At 44.3% G+C, this 12,532-nt stretch overlaps 1 protein-coding gene across 2 annotated transcripts in view; it reads right to left on the bottom strand.

Annotated features, from left to right (window-relative positions):
* The window catches only part of MSI2 (musashi RNA binding protein 2), a 451,660-nt gene extending 440,039 nt beyond the window's left edge, over positions 1 to 11,621 (bottom strand). Inside the window, exon 1 of one of the 2 annotated variants that reach the window (XM_083479991.1) lies at positions 11,270 to 11,621. The gene's annotated coding sequence lies outside the window, so the exon portion shown is untranslated. The remainder of the gene's footprint in view (positions 1 to 11,269) is intronic. The other variant, XM_083480015.1, reaches the window with a different exon arrangement.
* Between the last annotated feature and the right edge of the window lie 911 nt (positions 11,622 to 12,532).

The raw sequence follows: 12,532 nt of genomic DNA, 5'->3' as shown, positions 1-12,532 counted from the left end.
GTGCTATAGCATTATTCTCATTCCCAGAGAGGTGCAGGGAGGTCTGCATCCCCATCGCCCTGCATCTATTTTCCCACCCTGTTGCTATGCCCTGCCTTTTACGCATTTCCACAAGATGCTTCCAGGCAAAGCAACTCACCATTGGTTAGAAAACCTTGGCCAACTTGCAGCCATGTGGTACTCAGTGTGTCTCCGTAAGGAGACATTTTTCTCCCTGAAACAGGCAGCCATTATGCAGCGTGACAGGCACATAACTCTTTTTTGGATGAATAGATTCCTTAATCTACGATTTTTACAGCCCTATTTATATATAAATATGCTCCCCTTATAAAAAGGGTACGCGCGTGCAAAAAACAAAACAAAACACCAAAGCTATTTCTTCATAAATGTGATACCCCCGATAAGGGGGTGAAAACATGATGTATGTAGGGATTGTGTTCTCCCCCCCCCCCGCCACCAGCCCCGCCACCATCCTGCGTCTGAAAAATTATTGCATGATTCATTAATCCTCTTCTCTGTTCCCACCCAAAGCATCCCCCCCTCCTCTCTCCTCCTGCTCCCCACCTCAACGCAGCAACATATAAATAATCATTTCTCTATCATCCACGCCAGGTGTCAAAACTTCTGCAAAGTCATTCCAAGAACAGGCCTATCAAGGTAGGCCAGGAAAGGAGGCTGTTTTAGGTAAACACAAACATTCAGAAATACAGTACAGAATAGCAGATTATGTATTTTTTTGTCACAGTGGCAAAGGGTAGGGGGAACCGGTAACGGCGATTTTTGGGATTAACAGATTTTAGAGAAGGGGCCATAGCTCAGTATATCACCCCTTAACCTTCTCTTCTCCAGGCTAAACATGCCCAGCTCCCTTAGCCGTTCCTCATAAGGCATCGTTTCCAGGCCTTTGACCATTTTGGTTGCCCTCCTCTGGACATGTTCCAGTTTGTCAGTGTCCTTCTTGAACTGTGGTGCCCAGAACTGGACACAGTACTCCAGGTGAGGTCTGACCAGAGCAGAATACAGTGGCACTATTACTTCCCTTGATCTAGATGCTATACTCCTATTGATGCAGCCCAGAATAGCATTGGCTTTTTTAGCTGCCGCGTCACACTGTTGGCTCATGTCAAGTTTGTGGTCAACCAAGACTCCTAGATCCTTTTCACATGTACTGCTCTCAAGCCAGGTGTCACCCATCTTGTATTTGTGCGTCTCATTTTTTTTGCCCAAGTGCAATACTTTACATTATTGCACTTGGGCAAAAAAAATGAGAGGCACAAATACAAGATGGGTGACACCTGGCTTGAGAGCAGTACATGTGAAAAGGATCTAGGTATGCTTTGCAATCGCCAACTGTATAGCCAGGTAGGGCTAGGGGAGACTCCCTGCCCGAAACCCTGCAGAGCTGCTGCCAGCCAGTGTAGACAATGCTAACATAGATACACCAAGGATCTGACTCAGTATAAAGTAGTTTCCTTATGTTCCTATGTTCTGTAATCTAAGATTTTGCAGTCCCACCTGTGTATACAGATACAGTGGTGCCCCGCAAGATGAATGCCTCGCAAGACAAAAACTCGCTAGACGAAAGAGTTTTCCGTTTTTTGAGTCGTTCCGCAAGACGAATTTCCCAATGGGCTTGCTTCGCAAGACGAAACATTTTGCGAGTTCTTGTGAGTTTGTTTCCTTTTTCTTAAAGCCGCTAAGCCGTTAATAGCCGCTAAGCCGCTAAGCCGCTAATAGCCGTGCTTCGCAAGACGAAAAAACCGCAAGACGAAGAGACTCGCGAAACGGATTAATTTCGTCTTGCGAGGCACCACTGTATACAGTCTAAACTCTTTACAATTTTTGTTGGCGTATGTCTCAGGAGACAATGGAGGAGTGCGCCTTTGGAGGTGAAGCCAAACCACTGGAAGGTTACAGCACCTGCTGCGGCTGTAGAGACCAATGCAGAAGAGACATGCAACTGTAGTACAAAATAATGACTTATTGAAAACGTTGCCATTCCATGCATGTGTTTGCACAGACACCGGCCACCAACCACCCCCTCTCAGACTTAACTACCTCTCAGAGTTATTGTTAAGGATAAAATGGCGCAGGTCCGGGGGAGGGGGTAGGAACTATGTGCAATAACATCACCAAAAGAGAGGGCCAGAGAGGACATAGGTTTGCATATGAGCAAAATTTGCATAGAAAAACATCTCTCACCATTGTGGTGACCAGATGTGTCTTCTCAGTCTGCTGCTCAGATGCCACCTGTTGATGGGCAACTTCACGGCCCCTGCAGGGGTCTCCTTTCTTAGGGTTCTTCATCTTTAAGCTGTCTCCTCAAATTTCTGATATATCGTGATGAGGGCCTAAAGCAGGGGTAGGGAACCTGCGGTCCTCCAAAACTCCCACCATCCCTAACCAATGGCCCTGCTGGCTGGGACTGATGGGAACTAGAGTCAAACAACATCTGGAGGGTCACAAAACACCTTTGGGGGCCCTGCCCCCAAACCCTTTCCCTTCACAGTGCAGGCCAGATTGGGGCGAGGTTTCATCCAATGCAGGCCAAGGCCAAGACAGTCTTCTCCATCTGCCACTACTTTCACTAGGCTCTTTGACTAATCTTTCATAAACATTTGCTTGCTGATGAAATCAAGAGGCTGAAAAGTCCTCAAGGAATCCTTCAAGCAAACTTTCTGAAAAGTTCCTTCTTTTCTGCTCTTTAGACAGTAAGTCTATACATTTATATCCCAGCTGCCTTTCGACACAAGATCTGCTGGTTGCAATTTTAATTTTGCTGTTTGTTGGGGAGAGGCCGGGGTTGTTCTTAGGAAACTCTGACTTTTGGATGGCTTAACTGCTGCCATTTTTATTGTGGGCATGGGTGCACTGTTTTTAACTTATTTTTGTTTGATGTAGTTTTAATTACACAGAAAAGCAGGATATAAATAATAAAATAAACAACTCAGATAATTTTTTTGTTTTTAAAAAACCTAAGTAAATGAGAAAGAATTTATTCCCTTTTCCTCAATTTTTCTTCAAGATACTGCAAAGGAAAAAGGAGGGGGTACAAGAGAATTGAAAGTCCAACATAACAAAGACACAAAGGTTGTGAAGATTAACTTTTTAAAATGTTAATTCAGAAGAACAAAGGCCTCAAGACGTGAGATGAAATGAGAAAGATTCATTTTGGAGGATGCGAGGGACGCTGGCAGGCTTGCGCTGACCAGCGACAGGAGAGGCAGCCTCGATTTGATAAGCAGATGAGCAAAAATTGTGAATACGAGGACGGTGCTGATGGGGAAAATATCGAGGGGGATGGCAAGAGATGGAAAGGTGGAAGAAACAGCTGTGCACAAGGAGAGACACATGAGGCATTATGGAAAAGAGAAGGTCATTATGATCCATGAAAAGCCTCAAAAGAAATAGTGGCTATGGGAGAAAAGTGGAGGATTGCTGGGGAGACCAGATGTTTCCACGCCAAGACAATGATAGAACAGTAATTACAAAGAGATAGAGCATCCTTCAGACACACGGGGGGGGGGCAGGGGGAGTTGGGGGGGGAGAGAAAGGAGAGGTGCTTGTCTGGAGGCCTGGGTAAAGGATGCAGCAATAAGCACACGTCCCTGGCTATTATTGCACAGATGACAGGCAAATGGGGGGAAATAGACACTTCTCTACGTAAAATGAAGATGTACGTAAAATGAAGCCACTCCAAACTGGTGGGTTTTCGCAGGTGCATTCTGCAACACATAAATACTGTCAGAATAATACTGCATTAGTGGTGCATTTATACTGGGCTGTCCACACATCCGCTTTGTTAGCTGTTCCGCAATGCTTATTGCAGTACAGTGGTACCTCGGGTTACAGACGCTTCAGGTTACAGACTCTGCTAACCCAGAAATAGTACCTCGGGTTAAGAACTTTGCTTCAGGATGAGAACAGAAATCGCGCAGCGGCGGCAGCAGGAGGCCCCATTAGCCAAAGTGGTGCTTCAGGTTAAGAACAGTTTCAGGTTAAGAACAGTTTCAGGTTAAGAACAGACCTCCAGAACGAATTAGGTTCTTAACCCGAGGTACCACTGTATTGCCATCTGGAGGGGCACTCTTGCACAGGTAAAATGCAGTCCTTTGCGCAGGGCACGGTTAAACTACGGAACAGGCTCCCACAGGAAGCAGGGAGGGCCACCAACTTGGATAGCTTTAAGAGAGAACTGGACAGTTCATGGTGGAGGTGGCTACTGATGATTATGTTTTGCCTCCATGGTCAGAGGCAGTAATAATTCTGAAAACCAGTTGCTGGAAGCCACAGGTGGGGAGTACTCTTGGGCTCAGGGTTGCGGGCTCCCCCTAGGGGCACCTGGTTGGCCACTGTGAGAACAGGATGCTGGACTAGATGGGCTGCTGGCCTGATCCAGCAGGACTCTCCTCATGTTCTCTATAGTGCAACAAAAATTGAACAAAAATACAAACACTTGTGTGCAAAAAGTTACAGGATTTCAGCAGGAAGCCACAAGACACGCACAAAGTAGTATGTTGACCGCCAACAGTATTGAAAGCAGGATTGCGTGTAAATGCCCCAATATAATCATGAGCACACACACAATAAAACAGGGCAACTGGAGAGGTCTGTAATGGCATTACAGTGGTACCTCGGGTTAAGTACTTAATTCGTCCCGGAGGTCCGTACTTAACCTGAAACTGTTCTTAACCTGAAGCACCACTTTAGCTAACAGGGCCTCCTGCTGCCACTGCTGCACGATTTCTGTTCTCATCCTGAAGCAAAGTTCTTAACCTGAAGCACTATTTCTGGGTTAGCGGAGTCTGTAACCTGAAGCGTATGTAACCCAAAGTACCACTGGATTAGTACTACAGTGAGAAAAAGGGGACTATCACAATTGGAGGACGGGGTGCAATAAAAATAGGGATGGCGGAACTAGGGATATGTTAACTGAAACAAAGTCATCCTTTGAAATGGATGTGGTTCTTTGGATACAAAGTCTACATTAGATCTGAAGAACCATGTGATGGAGGGCCTTGGCACATGTCGTAGTCTATTATTCCTCATCCTCACACCTGAAAACTTAGTTGACAAGTGTTTCCTTATGCAAAGATGGCCGAACTAGAAACTGGCCGTGTTTGCACCTCGAAGGAAAACCTTGAAACCTGATAATCTTGCCAGCCTAAGTGGCTGCGGCCGGACCTCCATTTATGATGCTCTTCTGAGCAGAAACAAATATTTGCTTCTACTGCTTAACCATAAGGAACTGTTGTCTTCATTAAAGGGCTTCCAAGCATCCCTGCTACTGAGCTGCTGAAATGTTTGCTTTAACTTGGTTAATTAATTGATTAAAAGCAAGACACAATCAGCTGGGGGGGGGACCCTTTTAATTGGTGGGCAGACATAAAACAGAGACAAGGGAAGAGTTGCCGCATCTGCAACATACATTTAAAGGAGTGCCATACAACTTTAAACAGTCATTGCACACACCCCAAAGAATCCTGGGAACTGTAGTTTATAAAGGGCACTGTGAGTTGCCAGGCAACCCCTATTCCCCTCACAGAGGTATAATTCCTAGATTTCCCTAAGAAGACAGGTTGATTGTTTAATCACTCTGGAAATTGTAGCTCTATGCGGAGCACAGGAGTCAGGGGGCTCTTGAACCCTTAACAAATTACAGCTCCCAGGATTTGGGGACACAATGGCTTTTAAAAATGGTACCATAATGCTTTAAATGTATAGTTCAGGTGTGGCCAGTGTTCTCCCCAACCCCTCTCCGCTCCAAACAGGGGTGGCCCAAGGCATTTTGATGCCTGAGGCAAAGGACCTGATTCCATCCCCTCCAGATTCCTCGTTCAGAAGCCAACCAGAGCGGCACCTGAATCTAATTTCGACACTGACTACCATAGGGGCAGCAAGCAAGCTTTGAGAGTGTAGGGCAGGCTACAAAAGGGCAGGGCCAGCCCTAGCATTGGGCAGAGTGAGGCAACCGCCTCAGGCGACAAATGTTGGAGTACGCTCTCCTCCAAAACCTCACAGCCACTCCTTGCTCTCCGACATTTGCTGCCTGAGGCAGTTGCTTCACTCTGCCCAATGTTAGGGCCGGTTTTGCCCAGGAATTTAAAGCAACACTGAATTACCAAACACAGGGTCAATCTTCATGTTTGCAAACTGTTATCCTGGTGGCACGAGCCAAGCTTGAACTCAGAAATCTCTACCTGCTTCTGCTTCTTCCTTTGTCCTTTCCTTCTTGAGTGATGCTAACTTTTAGATTCCTTCCTTCCTTAGCTGACAGATATAAATCAAAATAACCTGTACATGTCATATCCCAAAGGGGAGAAAAAGTTTTTTGTGATGCATTATGCCTTTAGAGCCTCAATAGCTTCCTTTCAAGTGGCGTTTTTGTCAGTGTCAAAACACTGATGCAAATGCTTGCAGACCCTGGCCTATGTCTAAGATATAAATAGGCTGGGAGGGAACAGGGAAAGAAAATAAAGATACCATTTAATTTATCATTACTATTATTCTTATGGCACTTCAGAAGAACCAAAATGTAGGTGAGCGGTTGTTTTTTCTGCAAGCATGAGTTCAACGATAGCATTAAAGATATTTCAGCATCTAACATGGGGGGGGGGAGGCAAAATTAATATCTGCTCCAAGATTATCAATAAATATGGTGGGTAGGGGATTCCTTGCCAAGTTTACCAGTGTAAGTCTGCTTGAAGTGAATGGAAATTCAATCTCATTCATCTCCATGACAGGGATGGGGAATCTCAGGCCTGGATCCAAATCCAGGTCTTTCTATACAACCCCTACGACTCTCCCCCAGAACACACCCCTCACCAGCCTTGCTGGAGTCTTTTTGCCAGGCTGGAATATGTCCTTGGAGGTCTGATAATGCCTCTTTCTTGCCTCGATGGAAGACAGAAGTGTGTGTGTAGAAACCAGCCTACTGCACAATAGTAAAATGTACAGTGGTACCTTGGTTTATGAACTTAATCCGTTCTGGAAGTCCGTTCTGGAAGTCCGTTCTTAAACCAAGGCTTGCTTTCCCATAGCGGCGGGGGACTCAATTTACAAATGGAACACACTCAACAGGAAGCAAAACATGTTCTTATTCCAAGGCAAAGTTCACAAACCAAAACACCTACTTCTGGGTTTGCAGCGTTCTTAATCCAAGTTGTTCATAAACTAAGCTGTTCTTAAACCAAGGTACCACTGTACACTCATTTCAGGGGGGAGTAATACAAAGGTCTCTAAAGTTATTATTATTTATTAAATTTGTATACCACCCTATACACACAGGTCTCAGGAAAAAATGAATCAGAAACAGCGTTAAAAATTTCTGAAGTAAAGCAAACTATTTGAACCCATCTTGTTTCCTTTTAAGGAAACCGGCCTTTAGTTTAGTAGCAAACAAAACTTTGACACTTTGCCCCCAGAGAATTATATCCAACTGACTTTTCCTCAGAGTAGACCTACTGAAATGGCTAGACTGAGGTTACTCATGTCCATTACTCTCTGAATAGTACTAGCATTGGACAAAACCAAATTGCCTATTATAAAAATAAGTTGCAATACAGCTTATACATACAAACTGCACCCTCTTCCTTTATTACAACAGAAAATACTTTCCTGAACCTTTTTATTTTGTAAAAGAAACTCCTAGAATGAATCTATATATTTTTTTCAACTGTGTAAGAAAAAATGCACGTCAAGATTTTATATACGCCAGATTTCTTGAGTCGTCTTACACGCAACTGAAACAAGCGAGGAGCAAAGCATTCACTGTGATCCTGTCTTGTTTCAACAAATCATTGTTTAAAAGTAGTCCACGTTCCCAGTACAAATGCAATGAGAAATTCCGGTTATTTTAAACCAGGAAGCGGATACTCCTAATCTCCTCATGGCTGCAGCAGAACTGGGGCAGCAGGCAAAAAAACACGTGGGCCAGAAGTTTGAACAAGCTGATTCTTGCAAACTTAAAACTGCAGGTTAGCATTACATTCAAACCAGACCGCTATCTGATATAGTAGTTTGGGAGAAAGCCAGACCATTTTGAACAATTCCCGTTTTTATTTTTTTTAAGCACAGGCACATGTGCCTTTGATCCATCTATGTTAGTGTAATCTGCACTGACTGGCAGCAGCTCTCTAGGGTTGTAGACAAGAGGTCTCTGCCAGCCCTACCCGGAGAAGCCACGACTGAACCTGGGACCTTCTGCATGCAAAGCAGATATTACAGCTCATCCCCAAAGGAAACTTACCATAGATCATCGGGCAGGGGAGGAGAGCTAAAAGGTACATTTGCCTATGGCTACTATGTAAAAAGAATGAACACAAGTGATGCTTTAAAAAAAGGGAAATAACAGCACACAGTGGTACCTTGGTTTACGAACCTAATACGTTCTGGAAGTCTGTTCTTAAACCAAGGTGTTCTTAAACCAAGGTGTGCTTTCCCATAGCAGCGGGGGGGACTCAATTTACAAATGGGACACACTCAACAGGAAGCAAAACATGTTCTGCTTCCAAGGTAAAGTTCACAAACCAAAACACCTACTTCTGGGTTTGCAGCGTTCTTAATCCAAGTTGTTCATAAACTAAGCTGTTCTTAAACCAAGGTATCACTGTAGTTTCATTCGATCTTGTCTGTGAAGTTGCAAAGAGAGAAAGATGCGCAACCCTAGACAGAAGACAGTGCCTGCCCAAAACATTTTGCTACCTGAAGCCAAGAACAAATCACCTCCAGCTGGGCCAACACTTCAAAAAGTATTGTATGACTCCCAAAACAGTGCATAAAACGAATAGAAATGTAAATGATCATTAGAAAAGCCATAGATGCGGGAAAGAATAAGAATTTGGGTCCCAAATAAGGAACAGAATGGAGAGGATGGTGCAAGTACAAGTAACACTGGATATCAGTCAGCTAACAGACCATTTGCATGGTCTTGCTACTCATATAGGACACCTGAAGACCTTGGTACCAAGCTACCCAAAAGACCACCTGCCCCTATACAATCACTCAGATAATCTGGGGAAATTTTACCTGTGACACCACACCCTATAGCTTATCACCCTATAGATTTAACCTGAAAACAGGTGTTTTCTGCCTTTGCCCACACACTGTGGAATGCCCTGTTACTTCCACACATGAAGCAGCAACTGTTAGTTGCTTCAAATGTCTTTCACATCATACATAATACCAAAGTCAGGCTTTCCCTGAACCGTAAAGTTGGATCTTGTTGTTACTGAATTCCCTTTTTTATAACGCTGTCTTATTGTTTTGGTGTTGCTGTATTTTTGCATACTACTTAGAGGTTAAAATAATAATAGTAAGTGGTTTAGAAATGCTTTTAAATAAATAAACTTAAAAATATCTAGAACCCCTTTTATTTTGATCAGCTAATACAAAAAAAGCATGTTTCATAATTCTTTAGTATTGCTTGCCATGCTGTTTTCAAATTAGAAGTGTTACATGTTTAAGCAGCAAACTTTCTTAGGAGTCTAACAAAGCACCTTGGAGTGGGGAAAGGTGGAGAAACAGCCAAAGTGTGCAATAGCAGCCCGCTGCTACTCTCAGTTATCTCAGACTAAAACGCATGGTACTAGTATTTGGTAGCTTGTGCTACATCGCCATCTACTGACAGGTATCCAGCTGAGCCATATCAATGGGAGTCAGAACTGTGCACCCTTTCACAGGAACTTCAAACGTCTTGTCTTTTGCTTCCTCCACTCCCTCACTTGGCTAATGCTTTTTCCATCAAACAACCACGCTCCCCCAAACCCCACAAGGGCTGCAAATGAGCCCTAGAGTACCCTGTGTTTCTTACTTACTTGGGTGCAGAATCAGGGCCCCAATTCCACAGAGGTTGCTGGTATGGACTCTGATAGAAAGCAGCTGGAGTTAGCTGCAACTGCAGGGAATTACCATGAATCCTAGTTAAAGGGAAACAGCCTTACATTCAGATTTCTGGAGAGATTTGATAAACGAATGAGATTTCCTCTTTTGTCTGCAACGTGCAATGGGTGGAGAAGAACAGATCCGGGGAGCTATTATCAATGGACCCACGACAGATGCCTGCCCCTCCTCTAGACTAATTGCCTTCCACATATATATTTCAAGGCAATGTACGAAATATAGTAAAAGCAGCTGAAAGAAAGTTAAAAACACTACAGGAAATAATAGCAAATGTATTTCAAAAACCACACAGTACAAATAACTAGCCACCCATGGCAGAGGCCCATTCATCCCGCTGTGAAAGCTTGTCACACACAAAAAAGTATTCAATTGTTAACGGAAAGTGCAGAAAGTTGGCATGGGTCATATATTGATAGGAATGCTGTTACATAAAATGGTGGCAGCCATGCTGAAGTTCCTGCAGAGTAGGTGTTACAGGAAAAAATATGGGGGTTGGCTTTTGATGCCCAACTCCCCAAGGGACTGAGTCCCCTAAGTCCATGATCGGTCAGAGATGAGTGGATGGAGGCAAGATCCATAGGAAACAAGGCAGATCTTGTTTTCTATTGCAACAGAGTTCCCCCCCCCCCCATCCTTGCAAGGAGATAGGAGAGACCCAGAACAATGGTGCTCAAGACCCTATAAAGACTTTGGATACTGTCCACCTTGTAGCCCAAAACCACCCCCCAAAATATCTCCAGCAGAAATTTGAGAGTGTTGCTTCTCTCCTGTCTGCCAGGATACCTGATAATGCCTTACTTGATTGCATTTTCTGGGTAGCCTGGCCATTCCTTTGAGACTTTAGTTCCTGAATCTCTCTCACATATTGATAGTTTGCTCAGCTTAACAGATACTTGCCAGACTGCATTCGAAAAGGGAGGTGTTATGCCCCTACCTTCCAAAGACCATCGGAAAGCTTTTCCCATTTCCTTCCTCCTCGCAGAGAAATATTTGAGGTAAATTTGGGAGAGTCCAAAATGGCTTCAGGATTGCTCTCCTGTACTATTGCAGACCCATGGCTTATTTACTTATTTACTTACTTATGCATGTGTGTTTGCTATCTGTGACCTTCGAATTCTTATAACGATGGCTTCTGAAATCTTCAGGAGTTGAAGGAGAAACTCTCCTGCAGGCCACAGCGACCCTTCTGGGTATAGAAGGGCCTAACCCTGTGGAGGTTTGCTCTGTAGCAGGAGCTACATGACAACTCAGCCAACATGGCCTCATCCCACACTCTCCTTTGGCTTCTCTCAGGCCTGAAACTCTCCAGTAGTTTGATCCTTCCAGCTTGAACACAACCACCTTGTTCCCCCCTCTCAGCCTTGCTTACCTGCTGCCTAGGCTGGCCTCCAAAGCGGAGCAGGAAAAGATGGCTGTTTGGAGGCTGATGGGCCGATCATCTCCTCAGCTTGGGTTGGGAATGGAGGATAGGACGGAGGTGGAAGGAGGAGCCAGAAACTAGGCAGCTACAGGCAAGCTCAGGCCCATGAGGGGTGTGAATCCAAACTTAAGTTGTGGAAGGTAGTTTATGCTGCCTAGGTCAGGGTATTATTTAGGGCTTTAGGCAAATGTAAACTTGATTTGTTTTCTCTCTCTCTCTAGGGTGTCGAACAAAAAACACTGGCCACATTCGCACCCTTTACATTCAATGCACTTTTGCCATGGCTTTCCACAAAGGATTCTGGGAACTTGTAGTCTGCTAAGAGTTGTCAAGAGCAATGCCTTTTTGGGTATTACTGTATATATAAAAAGGAGGCGCCAGTACTCAAGTGCTGAGCACAAAATGGCTGCCATACACAGCAAAACAAGAAAGGTGTTCTGGTACTCTGTACCAATGAATGCTGTCACACACACACACACAAGCTGCAATTCCCAGAGTTCACTGGGAAGAGGGCTTTATTGTCAAGCCACTCTGTGAGTGAAAATAGGGGGTTACTCTGCATCTCTCAGCACCCTTTAAAAAACCCAGTTCTTAGGATTATTTGGGGGGAAACCGTGGCTGTTAAAGTGACAAGATAGGTTTTTTTTAAAGAATAGCATGGATTGGGCCAGTACTGAACATTGGACAAGTCAGGCCTCCTTTTTTCAGGAGTTTCTAGGCCCAGGAGTTGTTGCTTTTTCCTTTTTGGAACTAAGAAGTTTGGAAGCCATCTTTCTAGGGTCCTTGCTAACGGGAACTTCAATTCCCTGATTTCCATACATCAGAATAAGCATTTTAGTAAATAAAGTGGCATCAGAAGGGCTGGATTTGAAGGCACCACCTCGGCGCTATGAGGTCACAAAATAAACTCCCAAATGCAGCATAAAATCATTAAGTGCAAAGTTCAAAATGGCTGGACTTTTGACTGACAGCTGCTGAGAGTGCGCTTTTTGGGGGTGTCCCGTCCCCCCACATACATACAGGGCTGATGGAGCATGTAGAACTTTTCCCAGGATGTTTCAGGTATTATTTACAGCAGGTAGCAGCCGTCAGTTGAAGTGCAACCTTTTAAAAAAATCTTCTACCCGGTGCTATTTTTTCTAGAAAAAGATGAACGCCTCCCTCATTCTCTAAGAATGGCAATGGCACCCACCTGGATTCCGGCTGAAAAAA

This window comes from Podarcis liolepis (genome assembly GCF_965112155.1).
Source record: "Podarcis liolepis genome assembly, chromosome: 16".
NCBI lineage: Eukaryota > Metazoa > Chordata > Lepidosauria > Squamata > Lacertidae > Podarcis > Podarcis liolepis.
Note: the sequence above shows the minus strand (reverse complement) of the source record. Positions and strands in the feature narration are given on the sequence as shown.